This window comes from Heteronotia binoei, chromosome 11 (genome assembly GCF_032191835.1).
Source record: "Heteronotia binoei isolate CCM8104 ecotype False Entrance Well chromosome 11, APGP_CSIRO_Hbin_v1, whole genome shotgun sequence".
In the NCBI taxonomy this organism is placed as follows: domain Eukaryota; kingdom Metazoa; phylum Chordata; class Lepidosauria; order Squamata; family Gekkonidae; genus Heteronotia; species Heteronotia binoei.
Window position 1 is genome coordinate 42,555,442 of NC_083233.1, and position 21,672 is coordinate 42,577,113.

Here is a 21,672-nt window from a genome sequence, read left to right on the forward strand (position 1 = left end):
AACCACTGTTTATTTTTAGCAAAGTTGGCTGCCTCGATGGTCCTCATAATTCCTGGCATTCCGTCATCTGGCAAGTGATGAGATAGCTCTTCAAGTATTAAACTCAGACAAGATCTGGATTAACTTTGAAGTTCAAACATGAGCCAATCCGTGACTGCAAAATAGTGCATAATTTTAGCTTGATGCATAAGCTGCTGAATTCAAGCATAGAACCCTTCTGGGCATAGAAATGATTCTGTCAATGAATTTTAAATGCACACGTTGTCCTAGAACAGATGAACAGATCAGCAAGCCCAAACTAAACTCTGCTTGGGGCTGTTTGTGATTTAGTAAGTGGGTATGTGCAGGTCATTTTCAAGAAAAATTAAAATTGCTGCAGATTTGATCCCTTGCAAAATATTTTAGTGTCTAAAATAACAGATAAAGTGGCAAGCTCATCTTTGAACTCTATGACTTCAGACTGCAGGTAGCGGGATCCTGTAGTGTGCAGAGAAGAGCACAGGCAGATGTTTCTGTGTTTGATTAGAAACTGTGCATATATAAATTCCTATGGAGAATTTCTGGGGCAACACTTCAAACTTACAAAGAAAGCACAACATGTATATCTTCTCCCATTTCACTCTTAGAATGCAGCTTTCATCAGGACCTTTTAAGATGAAACTGCAGCTGCCCACTGACCGAAAAAGCACCGTGTCTTGTGTTGAATCACAGGGATGCAAAACTGTTGTCAAGCTGTCGTTGAGCATACATTGGAAAATATAATGAAATGCAGGGCTTTATACTGAATGCCTCCATAACAAACAAACAACAACACCCCACTTGCAGGCAGAAAAACTGAAGATAGGGAGAAGGTGCATACCTTAGCTTTCTCTTTGATGCACCAGTTTTCTTTCATGCAGAAACATTGACCATGTAACCTCACCTGGCATGGTACCTCACCTGTTGATTGAATAAACCAGGCTGAAAAGCATTTGTTTTGGTTCAGAATCTCAGAACTAGGACAGCAACTAGGCCAGGACTCTGTTGCTCAAGCTAAAGTGGTCTGGCAGGAACGTTGGTTTTGCAAGAGTTGTATGAGTGCCAGCAAAGTAAGTTAGTACATGATTGCGGGTGATTAATTTTAGACATTTCTATGCTTAGCCACACAGACTGCTATCATAAATGTTTGAATGCTGCTTTTTAAACTTTCTTGAATAGAACAAAAATAGCATGTGGAGGGTTGTATCATCTTTTGCTTAGGTCTGAAAGGGATGGGATGCTGAGCTGAAGTCCTGAGTAGCAAATACAAATTGGACCTACTGGATCAGACTCTTGAGGACCCTGGAGAGCTCTCAAGGAAGGTAGATGTTGCACCTGATAGAGGTGGGAACTCACTTGAGTAATGCGAACTGCTAAGCATGTCAGCTAACTAGCAAGAAGGGGAATTGTGGGGAGAAGGGCTGTAGTTCATTTGAAGAAGAGGAGTTGGTTTTTATACCCCATTTTTCTTTACCCTAAGGAATCCCAAAGTGGCTTACAATCATCTTTACTTCTTCCTACGACAGTTACCTTGTGGGGCTGAGAGAGTTCTAAGAGAACTGTGACTGGCCCATGGTCACCTGAAGGCTTCATGTGGAAAAGTGCAGAATCAAAGCCAACTTGCCATATTAGAGTTTCCCACTCTTAACCATGACACCACACTTCAAAGCCTCTGTCTTGTTTGCAGAAAGTTCCAGGTTCAATCCTCAACATATCCAATTAAAGGATCAGGTAATGAAAGACTTGTACTTCACGCTCTGGATAACCACAGCCATACAGAGTAGACAAATCTGGCAATGATAAACCAATGGCCTGACTTAGTAGAAGGCAGCTTCGTGTGTCCGGGTGTATGAACTCACAAGTTAATTGCTTGGAGCTGAACATAAGAAAACATTCACATACATGTGAGTTGAAGTACAGTGTAGAAGTAACTTCCATCTGGTGCTGTTTATCATGTTCTTCGTTTGCCTCAATTTCAGAGATTTAAGGAATAGTAGCAGTCAGCAGGCAATGCTTATGTGTTTATTTCCCTGTAGTGGCATTTCATAAACCTTTTGGGACTGCAACATATCTCCAGATTGTTTGCATGCCTCATTCTCAAAACCTGAATTACAAGCGATACAATTATAATATCAATGTGGTTTTTTTTGCTTTACTTCTAGATGACGCAATTAATTTTCTTATTTGAGATGAGATTGCCATGGGCTTCTTTAGATTAATTTAATGATCAGGATAATAGAGGGATGTCATCTGTATCATGCCTTTTATCTGAAGATCATTCAGATGCAATTGCCTCTGGATGGAAATTTGAAATCCTATGTGGTGGTAAACCACACCATCATATTTCCTAATTGTTGAATTGTGCCTTTCAACGATGAATCATCAAGCTTGTTTTATTAGGGTGGTTTAATGGATTTGTTGATGCTAATAATAACACATTGCATTTTATAGTTTCCAGTTTGATCCTTCAGTGCCTCACATATATTCTCTCACAAATTGTTCAAATAGCCCTGGAAGTTAGAGCTCAAGGGTTATGGGGCTTGAGCCAGAAATTTCATGGCCAGTCACGGTTGTCAGATGTCTTGAAGCTTGATGCCTGAGACAGAGGGGTGGAGCCTGAGGAGCACAGCCTGCTGGAATTTGTTTTGTCTTTTTAAGAGTCTCTCCTTCTGACTGTTATTATTGTTCTCTTTCCCATGCATTTCCCAAATATATGCCTTTCTGTCAGTCTCTCCCTCAGAGAAAAAGATATTAAGACTGGAACAACAGGTTTGGGGTATACATTTTTTTTTGGGGGGGGGGATAAATTTTAGAATGTGGAAATAGCCAGTATGGTATAGAAGCTGGATTGGGGCTGAGGGAGCCTGAGTTCAAATGCCAACGTGCCCATGAGTTTTTATTATGTGAATTAGCAGGCTATACAGAATCTCTGAGTTGGCCAGAGCTGCTATCTGCCAGGAGTGAACTGGGAAGTAAAAATGGCCTTGAAATGCTCCATCTCAACAGAGTGGAGGGAAGAGAAAAAGCTGGCTCACTTAATCATAGTAGTGGCTGCTCACCTGTTCTGCATGAGGCCCAGGCAGCTGGATTGATTCTGGTGGTGGAGGCTATGAGAACCAACCTGTATGGAACAATGGTGGCTCCTTGCTTGGGGCTGGGGTGGTTCTGGTAGGGAGATTTGCCCCAGTGGCTTTAATGGCTAACCCATTCCTTTTATCAGTACTGGGATCCTGACATTCTACCTTTGTCTTGTCAGCAGTATGACACCTTCTGCCTTCTGCATTTTAGGGTCTAGTGAAAGACCACAGCCTGATTCCAGCAGTTGGCTTTTAGAAACTTGAGACTGGAGAATACACACTGTATTTAGGTGCCTGGTGTCAACAAGAGGTGAGCATTATTATTTCCAGGTTTCAAATGGGGAACTGAGCCTAGGAGTTGTCTTTGAAGTTTAGACCAAGCTTAGTGAGTTTCTATCCAAATGGGATGGGAGATTTAAACAGGGGATTTACCAAGCTTAAGCACTGTGTTACATCTCTGAACGTTATATTTTGTAAAATGTTGAGAGGCAGACAGATTTTCCTACCAAGGTCAGGATTAGATGGATTAATCTGTTGGGAAGCTGATATGGGAGGAAGATTCTGCTTTTGGAGGTTTGCCGTGGTGAACATTGTCCCTTTCTGCAACAGAGAGCTTTGTGAATTAGATGCAAGGATAGAGGGTTAAAAATGAATTCATTGTTAATGAGCCAATAAAACAGTCTTCAAAGACAAATTGGCTGAACCATATTGGCCTGTGTGCTTGCTTTCTATACAAAGAAAGTATTTAATGAAGAGGGTGCCAAATGCTAAACAGCTTTTTGGAATTTTTTTCCCTCTAGGTTAAATGCAGTGAAATCTTGAATAATAAAACCAGGCATTCTTTTTTCATGACTTACCCAAGCATTAAAAGCACATTTTTCCCTGGATATGTTTTTGCATTCTACATGCAGAAAGAAAAGATCTTTTTGTAGATTATCGTTTCTGTTTTTACCAATTGTTTTTGTTTTCCCCATTGTTTTTCTTTAGGAAACAGATGTTTTTCATTCTCACATAATCATATTTTCTGCTTTGCAATAGTTTACCTGGAATCTTTGCAGCTGGACCTAGTTCCTGCTGTTCTGTCCTAAATGCTTCTGGATTTAATTATGTCTCTTTTCCCACTGTGGAGTATCTACTGGCAGTTTTGCTGCTTCCTGCTGACCAGCCAGCCAGGTTGTCCTCTTAAGTCACCACTTCTGGGGGCTAAATTCTGGCCTCCTGCAAAATCAATGGTCAATTGCAAGTACTCCTTTTAATAGAGAAGTGTCTGTCCCTCACAATGAGCAACATCAAGCCTTGCCCAGAAGGCAGGACATTCTACATACTCAGGGGGACATTCTAGGTAGGCAGAAAAGCAACTTCGTAAGTTAACCAAAAGAACAAAGGAAATTGCACATGAACACATATACATGAAGCTGCTTTATACTGAATTAGACTATCTGTCTATCAAAGTCAGTATTGTCTGCTCAGATTGGCAGCAGGTGTCCAAGGTCTGAAGTAGGGGGTTTTCACATCACCCACTGCCTGGTCTTGTTAACTGGAAGTGCCGGGGATTGAACCTGGGCCTTCTGCATGCCAAACAGATACTCTATCACAGAGCCACAGCCCCTCATAATTTCTTTTTTTAAAAAGGTCTCATGAGGACCGATGGTATTCCAGAAGACAAGGACTACTGAGGGTTTCTTAAAGGTAAAGGGGATAAGTAGGGGAATTAACCGATTCAAAGGATAATTCACTTGTGGAATTCATTGTTACAGGATGAAGTGGTAGCCAGTAGTTTACCTAGCTTTAAAAGAAGGTAAGACAAATCCATGTATTACAAGTCTACTAGTGGTCATTAACTATGGCGACTAAATGGAACCCTCATGGTCAGATGCAGTAACCCTTTGACTACTAGTTGAGGAGGGGCAACAGCTGGGTAAGGCGTAGCTTCTGGACTCGGTTTGCTGGCCTTCTGGGGTATCTGTTGGCCACTTTACAAAATCAGATGCTGGGCTAGATAAATCATTGCTCCTCTTATATTGTTAAGTCCTAAAAATGTATACAATCCTGAAGGGGGACAGTTGGAGGGAGATTTCCAAATTGTTCCTGGTATGTGAGGAGTTCAATATAAATCAGCATACTAAAATTTCCATTAAAAATCTAACAAGCTTGATTCAGTGACAGATTAAAATAAAGGCCTGCAGCCCGAGATGTAGGTGGTTATTTGCAAGCAACATAGGCACTTTCCTGGTCTTTCCTGCTGGCACTTTCTTTCCCAAGCTTCTCCTTCTTTCATGGTTTCTGGTCTCTCAGTCATCAAAAGATGAATATAAATGTGTGCATCAGCCTTTTTATTCACATACATGTGGGTCTAAGAAGAACTGTTGATGTTAAAAATATTCACCTTTTGGAGTTTGAGATATATTCTTTGGGGACCTCGAGCAGAAGAAAATTCCAACCCTTCTCCAATATACAAACTTTTGTTCCTGCAGGTTCACCTTGAAATGTACTGTGGGAGAAGCTGCAAGTTTTGATAGTGCCAAAGAGAGGAGTTCATAAGTATATTCTAAAACCAAAAATCTTACTCTCTGAGGATCATTTTTATTATTTGTATAAAAGGGCCCTCTTATTCTGTGAATGAAAAAAATATGTTCTCAAGTGAAGTATTTTAAACTGGTATTAATATATGGATTCTGTAAGGAAAGGGTCATTTTTTTCTTAATGGGTACACTTCCAGGTGTTTGGGTGGGCAGTAGTGTTGAAAGAACATTACTATTGGTTGTGAGTCTCTGAGAAATAGGAACTTTTCAGGAGTAGCTTTGAAGTTTCCAAAAACCAGGAATTAATACAGTCATCAAGCAGCTGGAGCAAAAAGGGAGCGAAAAGACCATTAGATCTGTTCAGAGGATGAAACATGTTAATGTCCTACTTCCTGAATCCCTGGTTAGCAGCTAATTTTTAACTGAGGTCATGTTTTGAATTGGTCAGGGACTGAGGGACTAGCAGCATTAACTATGCCCATCATCTCACAGGCAAAGGGATCATGAACCCCTTTGCTCTCAGAGTGGGCAGCAAGAGAGCTCATCCTCTCTGCACCTGAGCCACTGTTTTCACAGAACTGTGACCATTTACATGACGCTCCTATCCTGGGGACAGTGCTACCAATGCATAATAAAGAAGGGGCTCTGCCCATGCATTGGTTTCTTTCACCACCAGTGAGGAGAGGGATTAAGAGAGACCCTGTTGTGTCCTGGAAAAAGCAGCCAAAGCATCTCAGAAGGGGAGTTCTTAGGCTTGGAACTCCATGGGGGAAACCAGATGGGGGAATGTCTAGAGGTCAGATTGTGTCTCCATACTGCCAGTTGCCTCTGTTGTGACTGTCTGCATCCAGACAGCTGAGTTTCTCAAGTTTATTCAGCATCCTTTTGGTTAAGGCAGAAAAATCACATGCTCTTTGTTTTGAAAACCAGTGTGCCTCTCATGTGCTGCCATGCTCTCAGCTCAAGCAGATATGTCAACTAGCTGGGAATGTGACTGCTTGTTTGCTAAGTTTTGTCACACCTGCAACCAGCTGTTTTTGCCAGGTGCTGGATGAGGTGCTGAGTGCCATGTAAGAGGCTTCAATTGCAAATGACAAGGTGACCCAGGAGAAGACGGTTCTTCTTAATTCTTTCCTTGTCATGTGCCAACACTTGTCAGCAATTACCAATGGCAAGTGGAGCCAATAGGCTGTTTTAAGTGTCATGCATTTGTTCAGAGGACAAAATCACTTCATGACAGCATGATCAGCTTCTCAGTCAGGTTTCTTGGCGTGGCAACAATTTTCAGAAATACCAAAGAAACCAGGCTCTTACCTTTACTGTATGGTGACCACCAGGTCTCTTCCTCTCCGCTTCTTGGCATGCTTAGCTTTAAATAGGCAGCTGCCTGTTCCTCATGTACCTGATGAGGAGGTCGTGCAAAATAGTCCCAGCCTCATGAACACAGACATAATTTTCTTTCCTGGGCCTCCCTAAGGTACCAGTGTTTCATACAAGCAAAGCGACCCCTCGCACGCAGATGGAAGAGGAGAATTCACAGTCCATGCTGATAATTAGGAAGGGACCTTTTTTCCCAGTGGTGGTCTGTTCTCACCATTTCCTAACTGTAGTTTGATAGTGTTCAGCTTGAATTTGATGCATGTAATGTGCTCAAGAGCTTGGCGATAAGTGGAAATGGAAAATAAATAAATGTGAGATCAGTCTCAGGCTACTGTGCATAACAAAGGAGGAAGTTAAATGGCAGGAACACTAAAATTGGAAACCCTACTAGCTGCTCTGGATGATAAGATTTAAAAAGGCTAAGAAATAAAAGGTGTGTGTATGGAGCTACGATTGCCTTTTCAGCAATAGAGTACTTGCCGGTTGAAGGGAAGATTTGATTTTTAAAATGAACAAAGCTCCGGTGGGGGATTGTTGGTCAAAAATCTATTCAAATGAATGACTCCAGCCTCTTAATTGTAGGACTGTGGGCCCTGAATATGTTGTCATCAGAAACAATGTTAGAGCTATCAGACATTATTATCAGGGGCTTGAATCCAGCTCTTGGGTTGGGTCTTACCACTCTTCTCTGCACATGGCTGAACAGAATGGCAGGCTGCAACCCTGGGAGCTGTTGTAAGAGGTACCTCTCTTACGGTTGCCAGTCTCCATGTGGTGCCTGGAGATCTCCTGGAATTTAACTGCAGACTGAGCAGTCTGAGTAGATCAGTTCCCCTGGAGAAAATGGTTGTTTTGAAGGGTAGACTCTGTGACATTATATCCTGCTAAAGTCCCAACCATCCTCAAACCCCATCATCCCCAAGCTCCACCTCCCAAATCTCCTGGAATTTCTCAACCCAGACTTAGCAGCCCTATTTTTGGCCAATCCAGTGGCTTTGTACTAACCCCTCAGCAACTATTTTCTGTGTCTGAAGAGAGCACTGGGGCCTCAGTTCACCCAAATGGAAACAGTTAAGTAGGCTAGGCCTTTGGCCATTAATTTCCTAGTTCAAGCTTTTACAATTGCAGTAATGGGGGTGGTCTTTTTAAAGGTTCCATCTAGGTTTCCCAGCCTCCTACTGGGGTGGGGTTTTCCCCAATTTTGAGGGCCCCAACTGGAGCTGCTGGAGGAAGCCCTGCCCCTGAAAAGCACCAGCACGCCGCAATGTGTCCAGCACAATGATGTCACCCGGTTCCTGGAAGTGATGCTATTGCACTGGGCACATTGCCAGGGGAAATACTCTGAAGAAAATGGCAGTGTTGGAGGGTGGATTGCATAGCACTGTACCCTCCTGAGGTCCCTTCCTCACTGTCCCCATGCTCCACCCCCAAATCCCCAGGTATTTTCCAACCTGGAGTAGGCAACCTTCTGTGCCACTGAACCATTGATCTAGTAATATGTTATGAGTTATGTGGGAGCAACTTCTGGACAGCCAACTTGATGTTTAGAGTGCTGCATTAGTATCTGGAGACACAGATTCCAATCCTAACCAAGAAGCTTACTGGGTGACTCTGGGGCGGACATTGGCTCTCGTTCTCTGTCAGCTTAACCTACTTCATAGGTTTGTCATTAGAATAAAATGCCACCCAGAGCTCCTTTGAAGAAGGGTGTCATAAAAATGGAAGCGAGAGATGACGATTATCTCTCATGTCCCTGGGCAGCATTGAAGAGTTTTACTATTTTGCTTTCAATATGTATTTTAACATTTAACGTGAAATGAGCCTAAAATGTGATGTGACTTATTTCATTTTGAGCTGTGCAATTCCTCTCGGCTGAGCTACCCGTAATTGTGTAGACACAGTCACTTTGAATTTTTTATTGGCTTGTATAATGCAAGATGGACGGCAGCATGTCAGGGCATCAAAAAGTACTGCCAGACAACTTTCATTTTAATTTTCTTTGGCGATTCAATAATTCATTTAAACCAGATTATGAATGCTGGCATCCAAGTGTTTAGCATACATTGGCCATGTAGAAAAAACGAACAGACCTCTGCAATGGCAGCATAATTGACTGTTATGGAATGTGAAGGGATTTCAGAATAGATAATGCTTCCTCTGTCAGTCATATACCTACTCTGGTAAATATAACTTGCATTTTTTTAAATATGCCAGCTACTCCTTCCCTCCCCTAATTTGTTTTAAGTAACACAGAGGAAAAAGTGCAGCCTCTCTCTTGAATCCATTCTATATACAGCTTGGCCCAAGTGGGCAGCCATGTTGGTCTGAAGCAGTAGAACAAAGTAGGAGTCAAGTTTCACCTTTTAAGATCAACAAAATTTTATTCAGAATGTATGCTATCGTGTGCTCTAAGCACACATTCTGAATAAGCATACATTCTGAATACAACTTAGTTGGTTTTAAAGGTGCAACGTGACTCCTACTTTGTTCTATATACAGCTTGGTTTGCTGACAATTGTTATAGGGAGACTGGGTTTATCTGTTTCCACGATTAGATGTTTCTTTAAAAAAATGGATCCCTCCCAAAAATCATGGGAACTGCAGTCTGATGGAAGCTACAAGGGTCCTCTGTCTAGCCTTCTTCAGAAAATCACAGTTTCACTGTGGTATGGTAAATTGGGTGTGTAGTCTAAAGTGCTGAACCAAGGTTGGGGAAACACAATTTCCCATCTCCATATGGCCTTGGCTTATAAATCATAGAATCACAGCATTGGAAGGGGCCTTACAGACTATCTAGTCCAACACCCTGCTCCGTGCAGGATCAGCCTAAAGCATCTCCAACAAATAATCATTCAGCTGCGTTTTGAAGACTGCCAATGAAGGGGAGCTCACCACCTTCCTAGGCAGCTAAACGAAGCTGGCCTTGGACTGAATGGTGCAGGGGGATTGGATGGATGGTCTTTTAAATTCTATGATGCTAGTAATTCTTTCTCAGCCAAATCTTCTTCAAAGGGTTGTTGTGAGACATGGTTATATGATATTTTTTTTCAAATTTTATTTCTATGAATGTCTTTGATATTTTTGTTTGTAATAGCCTACGGCTTAATACAAATAAACTTGAACTTGAAATGATATGTTCTACCCTCAGCTCCCTGAAAGCAGAGTGGGATGCAACAGTAGTAATGAATACATTGCAATGAAATTAGTAAGCCATTTTCAGTACACAAGAGAAGTGGCTCCTCAGGGCTGGCATAGGTGGATGTGCTGCTTTCTTATCAATCAAAAGCAGCATAGAGGAAAAGAAAAATCTATTGATTGAAGGTCTTGGTCAGACTCTTAAGAAAGATGTGTTTGAAAGGGCAAGAAAGCGAAATTGAAGGAAAATGGAGTTACATCACAAAAGTCAGGCAAGTGCAGAGATGGGGAAAGCATGTGATAGAGCCAGAGGCATTTTCTCCAAAGAGCAGTGTCAAATATTGTTCTACAGGGAGGGAGAGAACAGAGAGCAAATAAGGTATAGTGCTTTTCAGTCTGATTAGGAATAGAACTGGCCCTCCCTGAGCCAGGCAGAATCATGAAAGCTAGCTCCCTGGAGTTTTTTTTTAGCTTCAGTATTGCAGAAAGATGCCAAGGTGGGATTAGGTCCAGAATCCAGATCGGTGTGTGTGTGTGTGTGTGTGTGTGTGTGACAGGGCCATAGCCAGGTTTTTAAAAGTTGGGGGATTTTTAAAAAGTTGGGGGCACCCTTTCCCATCCACTGAGGGGCTTGCTGCTTCTCAGAAGCTTTCTTCTGAAAGTGACCAAGTCGAGGCAGCCAACCCTAAAACTATGGAGTCATCTTGTGTGCAAGCGAGGGCGGGGTTCCTTCCAACTCCCCTAGGGTTGCTAAGTCCCCAGCTTCCCATAGTGGGGGAGTTTCACATGTGCTGTGCTCTTCCTGCAAGACATGGATTTGTTTTAGAAATTTTCTCTGCTGTGCAAGTGGAGGTCTCTTCTGCTCCTTTTAAAGATTTGACAGAGGAAGAAACTCACCCACCAATGTAGACAAGGCAGAAAGGGTGTCAGAAGCTGACTGGCCTGACTTGCTGTTTTGGAGGAGTCAAAAGAGGAGGAGAATCAGCCAGCACCATCCCACATAAGCATATAGTGTTACTGACCATGGATCAGTCTATCTGAGTACTGCCTGTTCTAACTGGCAGTAGTCCTTCTAAGCAGGACTTTCACATTTCACAGATGGAGCTTCAACAGCATGAATGGGAAATCAATGATATCCCCATAATAATATTTAAGTCGAAAAACTTTTCACCGACCCCATGCATCTAGGTGCATTTTAATATTTATGGATTGTTAGCATCAGAAGTTTATATAAAACTGAATAATTATTTTTTAAGTTTAAAAGCTTTGGATGCACTTAAATTGAAAATCTTCTTTGAATAAATTATGTGTTAAAATACTTTAATCCCTCTGCTATGCTAGGTAACTAAGGAGAGGAGTTTTTAAAGGATCATTTAAACCAAATGAGGATGATAATGAATCTTGTAAAATCCACTAGTGGGGATCTTGGGTAGGTAGGCCACAAGGGTGGAACTTAGAAACTGTTGTTTTCAATGAGGCAGCCAATGCTACTGACATATGTTTAATTAGATAGGTCCCTATAATCTCACATTCAATAATGGAACCCTGTTTTTGTTTTGTTTTTTTAAAAAAACACCCTAAGAGGGCAAATTACTGCCTCAGCTGGTGTGGTACATCCCCTGGCCTCACCCTAGCTACTGTTCTGCTTCCAGAGTCTTAAGCAGGATATCTTTCCCAGCCCTCGCCACCTGACATCCTTTTAGCTGGCGAGACCAGATTGGAACATTATAAACTTTCCATATACAAAGCCAGTGCCTTGCTGCTGAGATATGGCCCTTCCCTCTTCCCTCCATGCTCTTCAATAGTTTCAAGTATCTTTTTATAGAAACTGCTGGTCATTTTGCTTGTAGCTGCAAGATGATCCAAGAGCAGGCAGGAGGAGAAAAAGAAATACACAGGCAAACACAAATCAACTTAAAAGTTTTGATACATAGAAATGTTTTGATCTGGAACTAAAGATGCTAATTGATAAGCAAAAAAAAAAAATTGTAAGGAAGGCGTTCAATAGGTGAGGATCTTTTACAGAAAAAGTCCCTGTCTCTGGTGACCAACCCCTTCATCTCTGAAAGTAAGGATACAACAGAGCAGAACTCCTACTTTAGATTATCTTAGGGTGGGCAGGTTCCTGTTGGAGGAAGAAACAAATTGGCCATCAGATGTCATGCTCTGTATAGATGTTGTTCAGTACTCAGTAATGTGTGAAGTAGATGCCAGGGATTTTGATCATGTTGGCACTAAAAACAGGAAAATATAAACAGGAAGTCCTGCCTGATCCATTTAAGGAACTCTAGGGTTTTGAAGGGTTGTCTCAGTGATAGAGCACGTGCTTGGTATGCAGAAGGTTCCAGATGCAATCTCTGGCATCTCCAATTTAAAGTATCAGGTAGTAGGCAATATGAAAGACCTCTGCCTGAGAACCTGGAGAGTCACTGCCAATCTGTGTAGATGATACTGACCATGATGGATCAAGGGTCTGACTCAGTATAATACAGATTCATGTGTTAATGAGGGTAGCAGCCTCAGAGACACTACCATTTCTTGTACAGGATAGTACCAGGCTGGCAAGGCAGACTAAAGTGAAGAATCTCAGTGTGTAGATGAAACAGTGGTGTTGAGAGAAAGAATGAACTTCACTTGAACTTAAATCGAACCAGACTGCTGGCACTTGACTTAACATAAGAAGGTTACAGAGGAGCCTTTAAACTGACCCATGTGGGAAAGCTGACAGGGATGGATGACCTTTGGTTCAGAAAAACTCATTCCCCTGGGGCTGGTGGCAGAAGTTTGTCAGATCATTTTAGTATTTATAGGATAGAAATTGTGGATGGGTGTTTGGTAACAAAGGACCCTCATCTGGAGGAGACTGCCTCAAGATGTAGTTATGGCCTCTAGCTTAGAAAGATTTAAAAAGGGATTCATTTGTTTCTCAACTGGGTATCAGCCAGCATCACCGCTGCAATATTTGGGTTCAGATGCAAAATGTCTCTGAGTATCTGATGAAGGGTGCATGCACATGAAAGCTTATACCCAGAATTAAACATTGTTGGTCTTTAAGGTGCCACTGGACTCAGTTATATTGTGCAAGTGAGGGTTGTTGTCTGTGGGCCCTGCTTGTGGGCTTTCCTATGGCATGTGGCTGGCTATTGTTGGGAATGATTTAGTGTGCTGTTTTCTTGTTTTAAGAGCCCTGTGGAGCAGAGTGTTAAAGCTGCAATACTGCAGTCCTAAGCTCTGCTCATAACCTGAGTTCAATCCCCAGGGGCAGCTGGTTTTTCAGGTAGCCGACTCGAGGTTGACTCAGCCTTCCATCCTTCCAAGGTCATTAAAATGAGTACCCAGCTTGCTGGGGGGAAAGTGTAGATGACTGGGGAAGGCAATGGCAAACCACCCCATAAAAAGTCTGCCATGAAAACGTTGTGGAAGCAACGTCACCCCAGAGTCAAAAATGACTCGTGCTTGCACAGGGGACCTTTCCTTTCCTTTCTTGGTTTGCAATGGCAAACCACCCCATAAAAAGTCTGCTGTGAAAACATGAAAGCAACGTCACCCCAGAGTCGGAAACAACTGGTGCTTGCACAGGGGACTACCTTTATCTTTTTTTCCCCTTGGTTTAAGGAGGTTTTGTTAATGCATTATGTTTCCTATACATAGCATTTCTAGCATATTTACTAAATTTATATCATCTTTTACTGGTTTATTATCTGTTCTTCTCAATCTTTTTGGCTGTTTGACCTGTTCATTTGTGTTGAGTTTTTGTTCTCTTTTGCCTTCTTTGTTACTGCTTGGCCACTGCTAGAACCAGTATGCTGGACAAAGTGGACCATTGGCTATTCTTACGCTGCTGTTAAATTGTTATGTTTAGAACTGGGGTATGTTCCCAGTAACTAACATCCATCAGGCACCTCGCTGCCAAGCTCTGTAGCTAAACAGGGATACAGCATAAACTCTGGAAATAAATGCCACAAATTTCTATCAAATCTGGACAGCTGTTTTTGTTCTCTCTTTAGTATTGGCAAAGAATGAGGGAGTAGACACTGCAGTGGTTCCGTTTGTTCTAGGAAGTCCAAGAAAGCAGGGGCACCTTCCTTATTCTCTTTTATCAAAGTAAAACCCCATTTAACAAGATTTTAATTCCAAGCTGACATTCACAAATTATCTAATGATCTCAATAATGGGAACTGAGGGCACACATGTTCTTTTTGTAATGTCACAAGCTCCAGGATTTCACAACAGGCAAGCCTTGACATTCGGATTAAAACTAATTAGACTTGCAAAATTCATTAACTTCTTGCAAAATGAATGACTGTGCCTGGAAACATCCTGGCCTGCAAAATCAACTTGGCTTGCCCTCCGATCAGATCTTTGGAACCCAGTAATTATTGTTGATATGAAAGGCCTGTTCCTTTCAAGAGATGGGGTGGTTTAAGATAATTGCTGTGTTGGGACGGATTGACAATAGACCATATAAGAAGGAAGAGCAGCTTTCACTTTTTGAAAAAGGAATGGGAAAACAAGTTTCTAGCCCTTGTTGTTGTACAGAAAAATTTAGATATGTGGCAGGCATGGCAGCTGAAATTTCACCCCAGAAGGGCTGAAAGAAAACCTGTTCCCATAGGGTTGCCAGGTCTAGGTTGTGAAATTCCTGGAGATTTGGGGGTGGAGAGAGGGCAGAGTTTGAGGAGTGGAGGGAACTCAGCAGGGATGTGGTGTCATGCAGCCCACACTTCAAAATAGCCATTTTCTCCAGGGAAACTGATCTATGTCATCTGGAGATCAGTAGTAATTCCAGGAGATCGCCAGGCCCTACCTGGAGGCTGGCAACCAAAGTCCCAGCATGTTCTTTCAATGCACTATTATGATATTTTGAAATTTACCTCCACTTCCTGGGAATCAAATCCTATAGCCAATAAGATCGAATTCCAAATGATGTTACTGAGGTCATATAAAGCAGAGCATGTCAGCTTCATTTACCATCTGTGACATCATTGCTGAGCAAAATCTCATTACCATCAGTGTTTCCAGGAAAAATATGGATTTTAAAAAAGAAAAAATGATGGTAGTACAGTCCTGATTGCACCAACAAACAATAGCAAATGTGTGTGAAAACAGTAATCATTGAGTGCATTGGGTAGAAAAGGTTAGCCATTATTTCAGTATTCCCAAAAGACCTCTCTCATGCCAATAATGCTTAAGGTTGAGGTTCTGGTGAAACATTTCCCTGCTTTCTGTGAAGCGTTCAATGGCTTGAAGGAACAGAGTCACAAGCCCTTCCCTGTTCCTTCTGACTGGACCCCTGGAAGGCTGGAAGAACTCCACAACTACCTTGAGTCTCCACTTGGTGATGCACCTCTTCCCCTCGCTCCCCATGGCTGCTATTGCAAACTGGGTAACACCAACTGCCACTAATGACTCTTAGGAATATCTCCTGCTAAATGGAGTCATACTTCTAATGCAACACTCAATATCTGTGTTGCTGTTTAGTTCCCACTCCTGTGTTGCTGAATAGTTCCCATTCCTCCCACTTCAGAGCGAGTTTGGTGTAGTGGTTAAGTGTGCAGACTTTTATCTGGAAGAATCGGGTTTGAGTCCCCATTCATCCACTTGCACCTGCTGCAATGGCCTTGGGTTAGCCATAGCTCTGGCAGAGGTTGTCTTTGAAAGGGCAGCTGCTGTGAGAGCCCTCTCAGCCCCATCCACCTCACAGGGTGTCTGTTGTGGGGGGAGAAGATATAAGAAATTGTAAACTGCTCTGAGTCTCTGATTCAGAGAGAAGGACGGGGTATAAAACTGCAGTCTTCTTTTTCTTCTTCTACAAACATGTATGGAGGACTTTTATCACAGCTTCAAGCTACCACACTCTAAGTATGGCAGGCTTCTTAGTTGCCCCTCTCTGTTACCACACTTTAGATGGTGAGACCAGATAGGCTTGGTGTGTTTGATTGGTCAGATTTGAGTATATGTTGTTTCACTTAAGCCCCCATGTATGTATGTTCATGTAATTAACAACCAAAGTTGTTATCAGAAGCAAATACTTCAGAGTTAATTTCTTGCCTTGGATAATGTTTTGTACATGACAATTCCATCAAAGAACAGTGTTTGCTTTTCAGTAATAAAAGTATCTTTTGAGCCAGCTGCTAAGGTAGACAGAAACTGGAGAGGAGTGCAGGGCTGTCATTGCTACCCCCAAGTCATGGCTTGTTAATTGATCAATATTAATATTAGTAGAAATGTAATATATTTTCTTTATCCTTTGCAAATACGAAATAGTTTGAGAAACAGCAAATTTTGCAGTATTGTGAACTGGGTTTGTCTCTGTGTGTAAAACTTCCTGACTGAGAGTAGTTTAAATAATAGTTGTTTTAATTGTTCAGTGCTAATGAAATAACATTTCAATGTGTTTAATGGTGGCCCAAGTTGCAATTATAATTAAAAACCAGCCACAAATGTTGGAATTAGGGCACTAGATGGACCAATGGTGTGGTCCTGTTTAATAAAGCAGCATATGTTCATTATTCCCATGATGGAGATGTGTTTGCAAACTTTTGAGTGTGTATTAAAATTTGTGAGGATTCCCCTTCCCCATGTCTTTAGAAATTAAATCTCTGAGTAGGGGGTTGATATCTCTTGATTCCAGTGCATATGTGTCTAAACATGCTGGGGTATACAAGGCCACTATTATGTGTCATTTCCATCCCTGCTCTAATAAGTACCTGTCCAGTTAGTAAATGTTTCTGAATATATTTGAGTCACACCTGTCTTACCATAAGTTGAACCAGATCCATTTAACAGTTAACAATGGAATCCAACGCACAGTTACACCCTCCTAAACCCACTGACTTCAATGGACTTAGATTGTGTAACTCTGTTTAGGATTGCACTGTAAATAGGCTGATAAATGTAAACATAATTTGTATGCTTTTAAAATAAAGTTTGATTGGGGTATACATCCTTCCCTTTTCATCTGTGAAATATCAAAGGTTGTAAAATGAGTCTGCCAGTATGACATGAAGTGTCTGCCTTCTAGCTCGTGAACTGAGCCTTGCTACATAGGATGCCCAAGTTCAGTGCTTGGAATTCCAGACATGTTTGGACCCACAAAACTGCTGCTGGGGGAAGGAGGGACAATATGAATCAAGAGTCCAATGGCATTAGGAAAGCAGAGGACTTAACTTTTCTTTAGGGTTGCCAGGTCCGATTCAAGAAATATCTGGGAACTTTTGGGAGTGGAGCCAGGAGACTTTGCAGGCAAAGCCAGGAACAAGGGTGTGACAGGCACAATTGAACTCCAAAACAAGTTCTGGTGATTACATTAAAAGAGACTGCTCCTTTTAAATGCCTTCCTTCCATAGAAAATAACAGAGGATAGGGGTACCTTCTTTGGGAGTTCATAGAATTGGACCCCCTAGTCCAATGTATTTGAAACTTGGAGAGTACCTTGAGGAGAGGCACTGGATGCTATGCAGAAATTTTGGCACCTCTATCTCAAAAAACAGCCCCTCCAGAGCCCCAGATTCCCACAGATCAATTCTCCCTTATACCCTATGGGAATCGATCTCCATAGGGTATAATGGAGTGCCCAGCAGACATTCCCCCACATACTTTATGATAACCCTGAAGCAGGGTGAGGGCCTCCAAATCAGAGGATCCCCTGCCCTCAAATGTGGGTTGGTAACCTTACCTTTCTTCCTTGTCCCATAATTCCCCAGGTAAAAACAACTACAACTGCCTCCCCACTGACTTGGCGAGTGATTTCATGGGGTGAAAGCTTAAAATAGCTAGGGGAGGGTATTCTGAATTCTGAGAAAGGCCTGGGAAATAGTTGATTCCCTCTTCCCCAGTCCCAGTTCCTCCCCACTCCCCAGCAACTTCATTTTAAGTCCACAGAACGTATATGGAATTCCAGTCACAGAATCTGTCGTGTACCATTTGGACCCTGCAAGCTGAAGGTTCTGCTTCATCACAATGAGCATTTCGTTCTTGTAGTAGTTAAATACTTCATCTAAAAGTAATTCATGTCATTGGTTTGTACAAGTGGGAGAAAAAGACTTGTTCTTTGGATTCATTGATTCTCTTCCCCCCACACTTCCCCCCCCCCATCTGTACCATGTAATTCTGAACTGGCTTTACTCAGAGAGAGCAAAGTCCAATTTAGACTCTGACATGTCAAACTCAGTTTGAGAAAGAATTTTTCATTGCAAAAAAGAAAATGATCTTGTGTGGGAGATCATTGGGAGATAGTGAGTGAGAGTAATGTGGCAATAAGTCCTGCATCCTACTAAGTTAATGGCTTCTGACAATGATGTAGTTCAGTGACTGCAGGTCAACCAAGGATGGACAAAGGGTGCCCCTCCTCCACTCACTCAGTGCAGGCTTCAAAAATGTCATTTATCCCATTTTCCCACTGTAGGATAATCATTGATGCTTGCCTAAAACTTCAGGCCTATAACATATACCCACATTTTATTTAACTATCCGACCTGAAGTGTTCTGAAAAACTCAAAGACTTGTTCATTGTTCTTTTGGTTGATCCCAATAAAAGTAAAGGCACAGCTTTCTTTATTTTGGATTTTGGTTTGGACCTCTCGCTATGTACATCTGACAAAGAAAGGAATTTTTCAACTGGAGAAAAAGGACTCGGGAAAAGGCTGTTCTCTCACTAGGTAATGTTACTCAGTTTGGTTTCTAATGACTGTCTTCTGCCACATCAATTAAAATTAGTCTCCATTGTTTTTTCTTCTACTCTTAGCCTTTTAAGGGGCCTCTGTGTTCCATTTGTTTGAGAACTGTTGGTTTATATCTTTACAATTGCAGGCTGTCATTCCCCATTCATCCCAGAAGGCCATAGGTGCCACCTAGCACCACTGTTATCTATTAAAAACTACCTGATATTCCACACAGGGCATGAAAAACCTCTCTGTCGAGGGGAGGGAAATAACGTGCAGCCTGTAATAGTAGCATTGTGGAGAACTGAAAAACTTGTACAAGATTTTGTATTGTTTAGGTTGGTTCTAATAAAAGGCATTACGTGGATTATGTTTTTGGGATTTGCTCTGGGCCAGTACAGCTACCTGCATCCTCTATACAAATGTTGCTGTGTTACTTACAAAGAATAATCATATGTCAGGATGCCTATTTGCTTTTGTTCCAATGGTATCTGTTATTTTATTAATTTTTAAATATATGTCCTACTAAAACTTTCTTCTGTGCTTAAGAATCAAACCATCTACCCCACCCCAAAAAACTCAGCCTCCACAACTCTGTTGCAAATGACTCTTCTCTGCAGGGACTTCTCAGTTTATTAACAGTCAAAGGTTTCTTTTATCGCAGTCAAAACCTATTTCTCATCTTCAGTGGGTGCTTTATTTGAATGCTGTGCTTTATTTAAGAGAAATAGCTTTAATTGCTCATTTATTTGGTAGAGCTAAAAAAAGAATGAAGGCACAGAGCTCCTTGGAGCGTGTGTGAAAGGAGAACTCCAGGTCCTTCTGCCTATCAAAGTTCTTTCAGCCTTATTTTACTTCCCCTCGACTCCAGGGGACTTCCTTTATGGATGCATATGGGACATGTAGTTTTGTGGTATCTCAGTTGATCCTGAGGTATTGGTTCTAAAGGCATTAGCTTTTACTTTTTGTGGTTTCTCTGTGGTCCAGCCTGGCTGCCTGCAACCTTGAATGAGGGATGCTTCTCAAAGCTTCACCTGTAAAAGAGCTGGAATTTTGTTTTTGTGTGTTTAAAGCTCTTATAACCTCACCTTCCTTTTGAAAAAGGGACCCAAAATAGCTTGCAACATAATTTAAAGATAACAGCAATCATATTAATAAAAAAGCATTCAAAGCATGCATCTACAGAACAAGTGAGAACTATTCCTTCTAACTTTTGCCAAGCCCTCTCCTGAATTGTAGGGATTCACTGAGCCTCCTAAAAACCAGGAGAGTTGGCATCTTCCTTCCTGACTTGTTCAGAAAAGCCATTCCACAGAATAAGTACTGCTCCAGAGAGTATACAACTCAAGACCACATGCTAGTCATTCTAACTGCCTGCTCTAACAGAGCAGTCAAAAAGAGGGCTGGAGTGCCACACCACTCAGGTAGCATTGCCAGCCGCCAAGTAGCACCTGGTGACCGGCTATTTCAATTGATCTCCAGACAACCATGATCAGGTTGCCTAGAGAAAATGGCTATTTTGGAGGCTGGCATTACACCTTGCTGATGTGATGTCCTTCTCCTCCCAAAACCCTTCCCTTCCCAGGCTGCTACCCCCAGATCTCCAGATATTTTCCAAACCAGAGCTGAACATCCTGTGTCCTGGTTCTTTTGAGAGATCATCCTTTAGATATGCAGGTCCAAGGTTGTGATGGAATCCATAATGGCTTCCAAGGGCATTACTTTCTTAAAATTTGAATAGGAACCTTCCTTTTAAAGGATCCAGGGCATTTTTTGTAGCAGGAACTCCTTTGCATATTAGGCCATACCTCCCTGATGTAGCCAATCCTCCTGGAGCTTACAATAGGTCCTGCACTCAGAGCCCTATAAGCTCTTAGAGGATTGGCTACATCAGGGGTGTGTGGCTTAATATGCAAAGGAGTTCTTGCTACAAAAAAAGCCCTGCAAAATACAATGAACTCTGAGTTTTTCACAAACATCCCAGAGTTGCAGAGTGCATTGTTACTGTGTTATATTTTAATTCCCGATTAGAAGTTTAAGTGGGTACCTTGTTCTATTATCTATGCAAATTGGCTGCAATGACAGTTAATGAATCAGATGAACAAGACTCTTAAGCATCCAATGCGAGCAAGGCAAGGATGAATTGATTTCTCATGCGTATCAAATCCCGAGATGCTTTGTTCTTTTCTTTTAATATTGTGGCAGGATCATTGATCTGTATTAACGAGCAGGCAGAGACTGCTCTTTAACATCACGGGCGAGCTTGTGTACTTCTCAAGTTGTCCCTTCTGATCCAGGACATAGATCAATTATTTCTGGGGAAATGCACATACTGCAATCTAGGACTGCACTCTCACTGTCATCAGACCCCACTCCCACTGTTCTCCATATAGATTAAATAGATATCATGCATGAGAAGGGAGAAATCACTTTGTGGTGACTTTTTCCACCTTAAAACGGATGTGTCTGAAACTATCCCGAGTTAAACTAGAGTTGATGACCCTAGAGAAAGTCCACTATGATGAAAGTCTGAGAAGGTCCTGTGGTATTATAAGCAAGCCAATAAATACATCTAATGACCCATTTGCATGCAAATTAAAACCAGATGGTTGAAGATGCTTGAAAGCAAAACATGCTAGGGGTTATTTGCCCCCTTCCAGAGTGTTCATAGAAACCCTGCAATAATGTGTCTGCAGTTTTCTCACAGTCCTCCCCCTTTCCCCATTTCAGAAGCATTAGATTGTTTCTGGAATAATACGGCTTTGTGATGTGTCAGCAAAACCTACAGTTATAATTTAATGGCATTCAGTAAAAGATAAAGTGCCTTGATATATGGGGCCTGATCTTTCCTCCACTGACGTCAGCTGGGGAGCGTTG

The 21,672-nt window shown here is 41.9% G+C and overlaps 1 protein-coding gene across 2 annotated transcripts in view; it reads left to right on the forward strand.

The window, feature by feature from the left end:
* FGF13 (fibroblast growth factor 13) overlaps window positions 1-21,672 on the forward strand; it is a 272,150-nt gene that overhangs the window by 53,166 nt on the left and 197,312 nt on the right. The window lies entirely within an intron of this gene.